The sequence below is a fragment of the Triturus cristatus genome, chromosome 1_2 (genome assembly GCF_964204655.1).
Source record: "Triturus cristatus chromosome 1_2, aTriCri1.1, whole genome shotgun sequence".
Lineage (NCBI taxonomy): Eukaryota > Metazoa > Chordata > Amphibia > Caudata > Salamandridae > Triturus > Triturus cristatus.
This window is the reverse complement of record NC_140580.1, coordinates 608,639,101-608,651,559: the sequence shown is the minus strand read 5'-3', so window position 1 is coordinate 608,651,559 and position 12,459 is coordinate 608,639,101. Positions and strand designations below refer to the sequence as shown.

The 12,459-nt window shown below is 46.9% G+C and overlaps 1 protein-coding gene across 12 annotated transcripts in view; it reads right to left on the bottom strand.

The window, feature by feature from the left end:
- The window catches only part of CCSER2 (coiled-coil serine rich protein 2), a 574,371-nt gene extending 571,942 nt beyond the window's left edge, over positions 1-2,429 (bottom strand). For 5 of the 12 annotated variants that reach the window (XM_085607183.1, XM_085607220.1, XM_085607201.1 and 2 more), the window contains exon 1: positions 2,132-2,378. The gene's annotated coding sequence lies outside the window, so the exon portion shown is untranslated. Of the gene's footprint in view, positions 1-2,131 lie in introns of all 12 variants that reach the window. The other 7 variants (XM_085607186.1, XM_085607211.1, XM_085607246.1 and 4 more) reach the window with 2 other exon arrangements.
- Positions 2,430-12,459: the final 10,030 nt, after the last annotated feature.

Below are 12,459 nucleotides of genomic sequence, written 5' to 3'. Positions count from 1 at the left end.
ATATATATATATATATATATATATATATCTCTCTCAATATCAACAGCTCCTTCTGGACAGCTGGCCCCTTGGAAAGTGGCGTACACGCCAGCGGAGCGGCTGGCAATCAATTAATCACAAAATCCCAAGTACGTACGCTCTCAGGCTAACAAACGACAAATCCAAACATGATCGTGACCAGGTTTATTCCACAACGCGTTTTGACTGCATCCGCTGCCTTGCTCACGTGAAATCCGTCAAATATATATATATATATATATATATATATATATATATAAAAATAAATAATATATATATATATACATACACATACACACACACATACACACTTTCTTTTTTTATTTTTAAACTGGGTATTTATTGGGCGAGTTTCTCGTTGTGAATGCTTACGGAGTAGGGATGGTGTGAATTATATCTTGATAAAGACAGAAACAAATATCTTGAAATGCTGGTGCCATAAAGGGGTTCTGGAACGCAAAGGCAGCAAATCTGAGCCATTGCACTTTCAAAACGTACGCGCCTATACAATGAGCACTATCTCCATTTCAGACGGTGCAACTTTCTCAAGCGGTAGGATGCATGAATCACTGCAGCAATTAACATAATATTAAAATCAATAAAATTGTTTCAAGATTCACGGTAAAAATTGAATACGATTCACCTGTAACACAAGGGTCCTCTATTAAACGACCTACATTGTTTTCACCCACATACACTAACAAGTAAACAGCAGAAAAATGTATAAGTCAAAACAGATTGCCCAATGAAGGTTGGGCATTTTAAACATAGCGGGGTACAATGGGGTAATGGTGGGATTACACATAAAGCCATTTCCATGTCCACACTTTCCGACTGGCACGCACAAGCAAAACTTGTCCTCAGAGCCAAATGTCACGTGGAAACCAGACAGATCAAATACCTCAGAGATTACCCCTGCCTTTAATGAGGCTTAAAGAACAACTTTCCAATCACTGAAATCCATTGATCACTGTTTTAAGAAGCACGGACTGACAACAAATGACACGTGGTCTACTGCAGCTCCCGTACAGGCAATTCATATTACCGCTGGCGTAGAGCCGCAAAAAGTTTTACAGTTGTGACTTAAAATGCACAAAAAGTATTTTTTTGAAGCAGCCACGGTGAAGACGTGCTCATCCATTTTCTTAAGAATATGAAACTCGTTAAATTTCCATGATAACTGGCACACTATTAGGACTAAGAATCATAGTTAAAAGGTAAAAATAACAAACATGCACTTTAGAAGAATTATCAGTTATTTATTTCAATAATGATAGTCCAGTTCGGAAATTTGCCACATTCTGCCTCAACGGTGACACGAGTTAATGTAAGAGTGCACCAGAAGCTAATAAACGCGCATGTTTGGACATACATAGATCCATTATTAAGGGCTTAAAACACAGAGCAGTGCAGGCAGCCAAGCCCAGGCTGAGATCACGGCTTACAGCATGACACATCCTTGGGCCTTTTAGCGGGCTTGCCGCTGCAATTCTCATCCTCCTCAGCCCTCTCTGACGCGATTGAGGAGTGTCATCAGAGGGTGCATTAACGGTAGAATGTACTGAAAAATAATACGCCTCTTTGGGGCCACTGTGAAGGTGAGGCTAGCGTTAGGGAGATGAGGTATAAACTGCCCTGTGATGGATCGGGCAAAGGTTGAAAGAAGCGGACCTATTATATGATGGATATGCACTGAGGGTGCTGAAAGTAGGACGTGAAAGATCGGAGGCTGTCCAGTGGTGGGGTTGGCAAGAGTTTAAGCGACAGAGGGCAAACGCTGTTAAATATTAAACATTCGCTGTGATGAATGCGGCTACCTATGGTTGTGCGGTACAGGAGTGGACAGATGTGTCGGAATACTATAGACCAATATGTGAAGGACCCAGAACGAGATAGTGCTAAGGCCACCCTAACAATAATAAACATTAAATATTTGTAAACATTAAAGATATCAAACGCTGCACAACGACCCGGATCGAGCTGATACTAAGGTTAAGCGGGTTCAGAACGATTGAATGGTCTTCTACTTTGGGGCACGTCCAACTTCCTGTCTGTTCTCCCTCAGATGCCCCCCTGTACTAGGTGCCCAATCACTCTTCGGCTGTCGCCTCACCTCTGTTATCTGTAATGATCAAGTTGTGGCTGCTCCTCCACCTGCCTCCATTATCTTCTCCTGGGAAGTCTCAGCGCCGGGCGGGGGTAGCCTCCGAGAGCTAGCTCATGGTATACCGGCTCCTGGGTGTGCAGACGGCAGGCCCGCAGCGCCTCCGCCTCTGTGACATCAGCTGAGGAGCCTCCACAGCTCCACAGCATCCCCCGCCGCCCCTCCCTCTCTCCCCTCCGACGCGCGCGCCCAGCTCTTTGGCCGAACTCACGCGCAGATGCCGCGCGCACGCAGTCCAAACAGAGCTTCGTGCAAGCGCCTTACGGTCCTTCACGCCTTGCGTCCTATTCATTGCGTCACGCCTCGACATTCCCACTGTTGTGACTGACCGAGGGCTTTGGACAGGAGCTACCAGCAGAGTAACGGAGTAGAACAATGTGGAGCCTGCGCTGTCTGAAGGCACACCCGCCAAGCGTTTGTGTTAGATAGCGACCGCTTTAATTTAGCAACCCCTGTTGCCTACATTGTACCGATTGGTCCTAATTTATGCATAGTTAAAATGATCTTACAAATGTGCATTCTAACGTTCAAAGCTTTTTAAACTGTACATGTTCGCCACCCGTTTTTGAATTGGAATTCTACACACATTTTTCAATTTCGAACTATTAATTTCTCTTTTGCTGACCAACTTGTGTTTTTGTATAAGAATAGTGCAATTACAAGATGGCCGCTGACTTTACATTGGTCTGCCATGTTTCCCATACCTTGAAGTAAACCTTTGCTGTTTCACCAATAGATCTCACGAGTCAATTCTAGCTATCCGTCAAGAATATTCAATTCTAGAAAGGGCTTGGAGGTTTCGGATTATGCTTCGCCGTCATTGCAGTTTATGAATACAAATTCAACCGCAGCCAATCAACAGATACTTGTTTAACAAACCACATTACCCATAAACCACAGCATGACATCGTCTCTTGCACTAATCCCAATGTCTCTGCGACGTTAGAGTGTATTCTCGCCATATAGACCTCAACTTCCTTTGCCTCATGGGCTTCAGGTAAAAACTAAAACAAATTCCTCAACCCTGCCAAGTGCCACGCATCAGGCGTGAGATCAATGCACTTCAGTGTGGTGGTCCGCACCACCCCAATGAAATGTAAAGTCACGCATAATAGCCTGTCAAGCTGGAGTGCTAGCATTCATGCATAAACTGGAGTGGCTGCATGCCAGGCGCGCTGCGCCCAGCATGCTTGGGGGCTGGCTCAGTGTCCACTAGCAATATTCATCCGACACAGCCCCGCTCGTCTCCTTTACATCGACGTGAGGCCATGACTCACACATATAACAGACATGCCAACACTCCCGATTCAGGCGGGAGACTACCGATTTCAAGGCTAGTCTCCCGCCTCCCGATTCAAGCATCCAGAAACCCGATTCCTCTGGGTTTCAGCTGACAGGTCTTGGTATTGTGTAACGTGCTAATTATTCCATCAATAGTCAGAGTGGCTCTAGAAGAAGTAAAAAACCAACAAAGCCCCATAACAACCGAATGGTCTTTTAAAGACCTGTGAAGTACTCGGGGGCTGTTTCAGCCCGGGCTGCCACACACGAGGGGTGAGGTGTGGGGGGAGGGGGTATGGTGTATGCACTGCCAGCAATCTGCCAGGCCAGTGCACAACACTTGCATCACCCTCTATCAGTCTGCCATTGCGCTCCATGCTTCTGAAAGGTAAGAAAAAAACGTGCATTTGCTTTTCAAATGTCCGATCCTGCAGCAGCACACTTCCAAAGCCCATACATGACAGCAACCCGATTCAAGGCCCCATTCTCCTGATTTTTTTCTAAAAAATCTCCCACTTTGCTCTTCTGAAATGTTGGCATGTATGATATAATCAAGACAGGACGTCCTGCTGCTGCCACTAGCTGCGCCGCTGCCTTTCAGGAAAATAAAGTTACAGGCTGCAGATGCAATGGTTGCGCTGTTCGCACCGTGTGTGCCACAGGAAATTATCTATTAATGGAGATCCTGCGATCGGCGGGTCACACAACGACCGGCACCACCAGTGGTTGAGTGATTGAACCGTATAGAACAGGGAAGGGTCCCAGGTCCGCCCTCCTGCTCAGCTGCCGCTCGCGGTGCAAGCAGGCGGCATAAGTACATTTCGGCTGCACTTTGAAGTTTCAAGATAGATCAAGAAGAGGGCCACCACAGCAGCTCCTCCGACCTTGCAGCTCAAACCACAGCGGGGAGCCAGGTCGTTGTCTGGTGCAGGTGATGCCGACCTGCAGTGCTGGGCGCCACAGTAAGGCAGAGCCAGCAGCTGCTCACCAATGCCACAGCCGTTAATAAAATGATTATTTCCTGAATATGGGATGCCGCCCGCGCCTTCACCCCAGGCGAGGCTCACCAACGCCAGCTGAGAATGACTCAGTATGAGGCAGGCCATAATGCAGCACATATAGGTCGCATGGCAGCGGAACTGCACATTTGAGCAGGAGGGACCGGAACACACCCCATCCCACTTGACCGCGGCACCACCTCAGCAGCTGCAGTGACGAGGAGTCTGCATAAGTGCCTGAGAGAGTGAGCGCCGGTACAGGGTATTTGTCCTAATTCAACTAAGTAACCATTATTTGTGCCACAAATTATGTGTTACTTGCTTGTATGATTTGTAGCCTTTGCAACATACTCTTATAATACTACTCAGTCTGTTTTTAACTCAGTTTGAGCCTGCGGCCTGACTGTGACCCCTAGGCTGTGAGTGTGCCTCTATCAGCCTCTCCTGCCCTACCATTTCTTGTGCTTTGCAGCAGGTCTAAGATCTTGTTAGAGTTTCTCTTGCTCAAATGGGTGTCATTGCTGCTATTTATGTGTTTTCCTCGTCGCTTAATTTTGCTTGTGAGAAAATGTCCCTCATAATTGTTGAAATGTCACTCATATTTTCATTAAAATTATGAAAATGTCACACATGGCAATCTAAAACCTTGGCAGCTATGATTTCTTGGATACTGTAAAGTAGTGGGCGCTAGGCCCACATACTTGTGAATAAAGCACACAGGCACAGCTGCAAGGTACTGGTAACTGGCCTCGAGCATGTGCACCCGGGCCCTTTTTATTAGCAGGGTCATGTCACTCGTGACGCCTGTGATGGATGGGTGTGGAGTGCATGTGTGTCCACTCTCACAAGGGAGTGGCTGACTAGCTTAGTGTCTGCTGAGACACTAGAAAGTGCCCAGCACAACACTATATTCTTCTCAAACTTTATTAAAAATAAAACAAAGTCCAACCTTTAGAAACAAACTATTCACATAGGACAACACACAGTCTCTTGGTCCTGAGAGGCAGTCCGCGGGACAACAGTGGAGAGGTGCAGCTGGAAGCACCCAAGCATCTCGGCACACGTCCATAATTTAACCAAAGTTTACTGGGCACAAACGATCCGTTGATGGAGTCCGGATTCCTTGGCAGCCTGTCCGTCAGATCAATGTCCTCTTACACACTGATGGATGGACTAGCGTGTTGTGGCAGTGACGCTGTTAGTGCCTGTCAACTAAACTACGGTGCTTCAGATCATCAGTGGAGTCCTGCTGCAGAGTCTTCGCTTGAGGTGTCTGGGCACTACGATGACCAATCTGCCAGGGCTGGTATGGCGTAGATGATGTTAAGGACGTTATCCTCTGAAGCTGCCGTGCTTCCCGGTACCTTGTTGGTGGAGTCGCTTCCAGACCATCTCTCATGCAAGGATCCCTGGGTGCAGGAATGATCTTGAGGCCCTTGTGCAGGGCTGCCATGACACTGCATGGACTGTGCAGGGCTGCTTGTGGGCTGCCTGGGAGACACTACAGTAAAACTAACAGGATCTGACAACGTTGTTCAGGCAACCACCAGGGTGGGTGACTTAAAGGTCAGTGGGCTTGCCATCAGGACACAGGAATACATGAACTGTCAGATAGCCCCTGGACACTTGGTCTCTCATTTCAATGGGGCTGCCTCGGTCTCTTGGTTCTTCTGCTTGTGCAAGGCTCCACCCCGGTGAAGGCATTGCTCCTTGGTTAGAGGGGGTGATGCACATGGCAGTGATGTTATGGCTGCCATTGAAAATGGACAACAGGTGGTGGCGACTTGCTGGGAGTGAGGATGTCTTGAGGAACTTCGCAGCCACGTATCTTCCTCTTGCTGAGGCTTTTCTTCCCCATGACCTTTGCAGTCGGGAGCAGGGATGCCGTCCGACTTAGACTGCTGACGCTTGTGAATGGACGGTCGCCCTGGGAAGCATTGAAGAGAGACGTGGTACTCACTAGCTGCGGATTATGTTTGGTTCTTCCATTGAGCTATCTCCAGGGACGTCGATCTGCTTTGGTGACTGTCTGGTGTCTCCCGGTGCACTCTTGTCTTGTAGCGATGCGAGTCCTCGTTCTTCTCACCTCGGTGTCTCCAGCGCAGTTGTGATCGTCTGGTTATTCATGGTTACTGGATTGTCACACTTCTTAGCGCAGACCTCTTGCCAGTCTGATTCCTTCCTCAGGAGTTCTTTGCGGTGCTCCTCTACCAGGATGGCAGGTCACCTTCTTCACTCGAGGGCATCGTGCTTGCGTCGCGAGCCTGCGCCGTCATGGCGCCTGCTCCTGCCTCCATTTATGCATGCTTGGCAGGGTCGGTCAATACGTGGGACGTGCTCCCTGCTTGCGGTGCGATGTGGCATCCAGCCACGTGTTATAACAACATAAGCAACTATGAGTCTCGCCTGTATGAAAACCTTGACACAATCGTAAGGGAAATGCTAATGCTGTGAGTTCATGTGTACATGTGTGCGTGTACGCATGGGTGTAAGATTCCCATCATCCACCCAAAGTGGTTTGCTTCATCATCTGGGAATTAGGGACTCATTTAGAGAACCATCTTCTACTTGACAAGTCGTAGATATTGGTCTCTTATATGTCCCAACTTGGTGAATGGTAGTTCTGTTAGATGATGATTGGGTGTGATGGTCGCAGTGCTGGTGTGAGGTGATGGTGTATAAGTGCTGGTTAAAATATGTCTAGCAAGGTACTAAAACAACTTTATTTGGTAGCTACCTTGTTGACAAACTCTAAAAACAGTGCTCTAACAGTTTCAAAATATAATAACTGTGTTAAAAACGGTCTACATGTTTCTGCTAACGGATGAAAGTCATCCTAGCTTTCGTCAGGACCTAGAAGCTACTGCGAAAAAACTGTGCAAATTAATGAAGTGGTTTATACAACCTGGACCCTGATAGGTGTCCAAGAAACTCCGTGGACGGTAGTTTATATTCACTGACCTGCATAAATGGAGAAAAAGAGAAAGAGAACACAACATAGCAAAACACCCTTCACATAGTGTAATTATCAAGGTTTAACAAATAGCATCCAGCACAATGTCCGATATACCAAATACTCTTGGATGTATTAAGACTGTGATAAGTCTATGAACTAAAATCGAAATTTTGGCGACTTGAAAGCACTTACCCTATACGTGATGGGTGTGCGCCTCACCTCACCTGGCTACTGCTCAGGTATAAGGAGGCCCCGCTCTGTAGGGAAAATCAGAAGGTTCGACAGTGTTAAAACCTAGTGGTAGGTTAAAATTTAAACGCTAAAGCCCAGCCGCGTAATGTCAAGATGCGCCTAATCTCACTGAAAATCACCCGACATCTACAACACTGGTCTCTAAAAAGTGCTAGATCTCGGTGATGTTTGTAAAGACTACGGTTTCGGCCTAAGTAGGGGGCCAACTAGTTTCACGAGTATGATGCGTGTCACGTAGCATCAAGTCGTAGGAGAATGACAGCTCACCTGTCCGTCGGTACCTCTTGTCAGTACTGAGCTCGTAGGGGAGGCAACCTGCGAGGTGTCCGAACTCTGATCGGCATTCTCTATTTCTGCTGAGTTCGGACACCTCGCAGGTTGCCTCCCCTACGAGCTCAGTACTGACAAGAGGTACCGACGGACAGGTGAGCTGTCATTCTCCTACGACTTGATGCTACGTGACACGCATTATACTCGTGAAACTAGTTGGCCCCCTACTTAGGCCGAAACCGTAGTCTTTACAAACATCACCGAGATCTAGCACTTTTTAGAGACCAGTGTTGTAGATGTCGGGTGATTTTCAGTGAGATTAGGCGCATCTTGACATTACGCGGCTGGGCTTTAGCGTTTAAATTTTAACCTACCACTAGGTTTTAACACTGTCGAACCCTCTGATTTTCCCTACAGAGCGGGGCCTCCTTATACCTGAGCAGTAGCCAGGTGAGGTGAGGCGCACACCCATCACGTATAGGGTAAGTGCTTTCAAGTCGCCAAAATTTCGATTTTAGTTCATAGACTTATCACAGTCTTAATACATCCAAGAGTATTTGGTATATCGGACATTGTGCTGGATGCTATTTGTTAAACCTTGATAATTACACTATGTGAAGGGTGTTTTGCTATGTTGTGTTCTCTTTCTCTTTTTCTCCATTTATGCAGGTCAGTGAATATAAACTACCGTCCACGGAGTTTCTTGGACACCTATCAGGGTCCAGGTTGTATAAACCACTTCATTAATTTGCACAGTTTTTTCGCAGTAGCTTCTAGGTCCTGACGAAAGCTAGGAGGACTTTCATCCGTTAGCAGAAACATGTAGACCGTTTTTAACACAGTTATTATATTTTGAAACTGTTAGAGCACTGTTTTTAGAGTTTGTCAACAAGGTAGCTACCAAATAAAGTTGTTTTAGTACCTTGCTAGACATATTTTAACCAGCACTTATACACCATCACCTCACACCAGCACTGCGACCATCACACCCAATCATCATCTAACAGAACTACCATTCACCAAGTTGGGACATATAAGAGACCAATATCTACGACTTGTCAAGTAGAAGATGGTTCTCTAAATGAGTCCCTAATTCCCAGATGATGAAGCAAACCACTTTGGGTGGATGATGGGAATCTTACACCCATGCGTACACGCACACATGTACACATGAACTCACAGCATTAGCATTTCCCTTACGATTGTGTCAAGGTTTTCATACAGGCGAGACTCATAGTTGCTTATGTTGTTATAGTTCGTGGACCTGGGGATTACAACTATTTGAGTCTTTAAACTTTATCCCTTGGACCCCCACTCTTTTCTGAGATATCTTTATTATAATCCAGCCACGTGTCTCATGTCTTTGGAGCACATGTTGCAGTGGCAGCTTGACTCGGGGAGTGTGCGACTCTCCTTTTGCCTGTCTTGAGCCACTGGTGACTCCATCTTGAGGCAGTGTGAGGGATGACTCTCTGGGTTGTCTTTGGCCCACTGCTGGGCTTCGCTGGTGCAGTGGAGATGTAGAGGCTCTCCCTGCTGCCTTCAGCATTGCTTCTTCTCTGTGAAGGTGTCTCTCTCTCGGCCTCATACCTGTGCTGTCAGGCTTTCTGGTGCAGCCTTCTGCGTACCTCTGACCCCGTACGCTCAGTCCTCTTAGTGGGCGCCCTCTTCTGGCACTTGGTGTGTCCGTTTTGTAGCTTGTGCTGGTGTCTGATCCCCAACGAGGGTGGGTGGCACAATCTCCTTGCTTCTGGTGGGGTCAGTCACTGGGGATTGCATGCTCTGTGTACGTACTTCATGTGAGGCTTGCTGTTTTCCTGGGCTTTGCTGCTCTTGTCTACTTGATGCTTGTCTGGGCTTATGCTGCTTTGAGCTTCTTGGCACTCTCTCTCTCAGCAGGGGTTCAGTCTTTCCCGTTCCAATGGATGTGCAGCCCAGAGGGGATGTGTAACACTTTCTTGGTAGTCTCTTACTGGTGTCCTGTTGCTACTAGGAGGTGTGCATCTCTCTTTTTGCCAGTCCCTGCTCTCCTCCCTAGCTCTAGTTTCCGTTACAGCATAGGAGACAGGGAGCTGTGCAGTTCAGTTTGCGAGGTGGGGGGGACAATTTGCACAGTTCCGGGCTGTGCTTGCTACTCAGGCGCCTGGCAGTCTCGAGTGGAGGTTGTCCTGCGTATTTGGCTTGTCCTTCCCTCCTTGATATCAGAGGACGGTTGGTGTGTCACAAAGCACACCTCTTCTTCACTACTGTAGTGATGGTGATCGGCCACCAGGGGACCTTGCCGTCTTCTCTGCACTTTTCCTGGCGTCTCTCTTTCCTGGGGTAATGACAGGCAGGAGAAAATGGTAGGTTTCTATATTGCCTCAAAAAAAGGGGTATAGTTAACCAACTTTTACCTTCAATTCAGGGTCACCATTCTTGTGGAAGTTGTAGTACGTGCCACCTTACCTGCAAAAATAGGTTTTTGAAATTTAGAAGTGGCAGTGAGTGGGAGCAAAGAGGTTTCACCAACTGTAATAGCAAGAATACCATCTATATGATCACTTGCCCATGCAACCTGGAATATATTGGAATGACCACAAGACCCGTCAAGATCCGCATCGGGGAACATAATAGTAACATTCACTGCAGAAGAAGTACAACCAAGATGGTAAACCACTACCTAACCCACAATCACGGAACGAGTGACTTAAAGTGGACCATCATTGAGCAACTTAACAGCGAGATTGGCCTTTTTGAGAAGGAACAAAGGTGGGTGTTCCTTCTAGGTACACACATCGAAGGGCTCAATGACGAAATACCATGGAACCAGTTTTCATGAACTGCAATCCCCAGACTCGGAATAATATATTTCTGAAACCTAAAGATCTAACATCTCTTCTGTCACACGACTGCACCAGTGTGTTCAGAAACCCTTGCTCTCACAGTGGGCTTTCCCTGACTGCCCAACCGAATGCCTTTGGGAAACCTCCCATGCACCAGCATAGTGTCATCAGTGCCATGGTCCCAGCCCATACCTCTTAAATACCAGATGCTAGCACCAACATTGATTTGGCACTAGCACCTTTTCCTTCCCTTTTTTTGTCTCGACAATACCACCGCCTGTCATATCTCTAACCACCCACCCTCCTCCCCCCATCATATCACGTGGTACTCTCTCATTAGCCTGATTACCAACACATTCATTTCTATTCATTTCCACTCTTGGGGTTCTGCGCCCCCTCTAATTTAATTTCATTTTAACCAAAACGTTACCCTTTTTCATACCCACCCACCGGTTATTATAACCTTGTTCTCCCGCCCCCCTGTTTTCATTACTAGGTTAGCACACTAGCTCTTTAACCAACGCATGCTTTATGACGCGTGTGTCACTTCAGGGAACTTCAACGCTGAGCGCCACAACCTTAATTAACCTCCTTAGAGAAGTAATGAGAGTCAGCTCTCCAGCTTCCACAAACCAGCCAAAACACAGGTGTATCCGTTTTGATTCTCCAGCCATAGCGGGAACACCAATTAGCCACTGTACTTAAACTCCCCTCCGATCGAGCTCCATTGTCCAGCGGAGCCACGGGGAGGCAAGACACGGCGCGGCAGTGTCCCAGGAGCAGTGAGTACGGCATAGCCGGGGGTCCTTTAGATGTGTGGTAAGCTTGGTTCACGCCGAGGCGACACCTTGGAAGTAATACCTCTTTATTTACCGTTTTCCCTCTAGGTTGCAATTATAGGCACCCCTCCCACCTGTTAGAGGCTCATGGGGCAATTTTCCATTTGAATCCAAGTAAGTTGTTTTCTTCCTACCCACAATACCTTTACCTACAAACTAATATTAACTATACCCCTTTTTTTGAGGCAATATAGAAACCTACCATTTGGATCACTAGACCAGATCCTTTGACAGTGTGTGTGCTTTATGTTTCATGTGTGTCAGTCTTTGTCTGTTTCCTTCTTCTCCTATATCGCCAGCGGGACACGCCACCATCCAACTGCACTATGAATAATAATAAGGAATACATGTTCACTCATCTCACTTCCTTTGCAGGTTCTTTATTGTATCACGATGGTTGGCCATGCTATGTGTCGCGCATTATAATACATGTACCTCCGTTTTTTCCTTCCAGATACATTGATTCAAGATACCTAATAAGGTATCGTAAGCGTGCATTTGGAATCGACGTGCACTGTATTTCTTTATCACACCTATCTTGTGACTATTAGTGTAAATTTGCACATCACATATTATCATGAGTGTAGATAGGGATCTTCTTAGTCCTGAAGAAGAAGCCTGGGGGGCTTCAAAACATGTTGACTAACCTAGGAGGCACAGCTCATTGAGACATACATACCTCCGTCCCCACCTTTTAATAATACCAGCTCACAGGTGTATTAAAAATTATTTTCTAAACCGACGAGCCAGGTATTTTTTAACCCCACTCACCCATCCACTCCTGACCCTCGCACTCACTCTCCTACTTGACACATAGCCATTTTCACAACAAAAAGGTGCTCCAGCGTATTCGTAG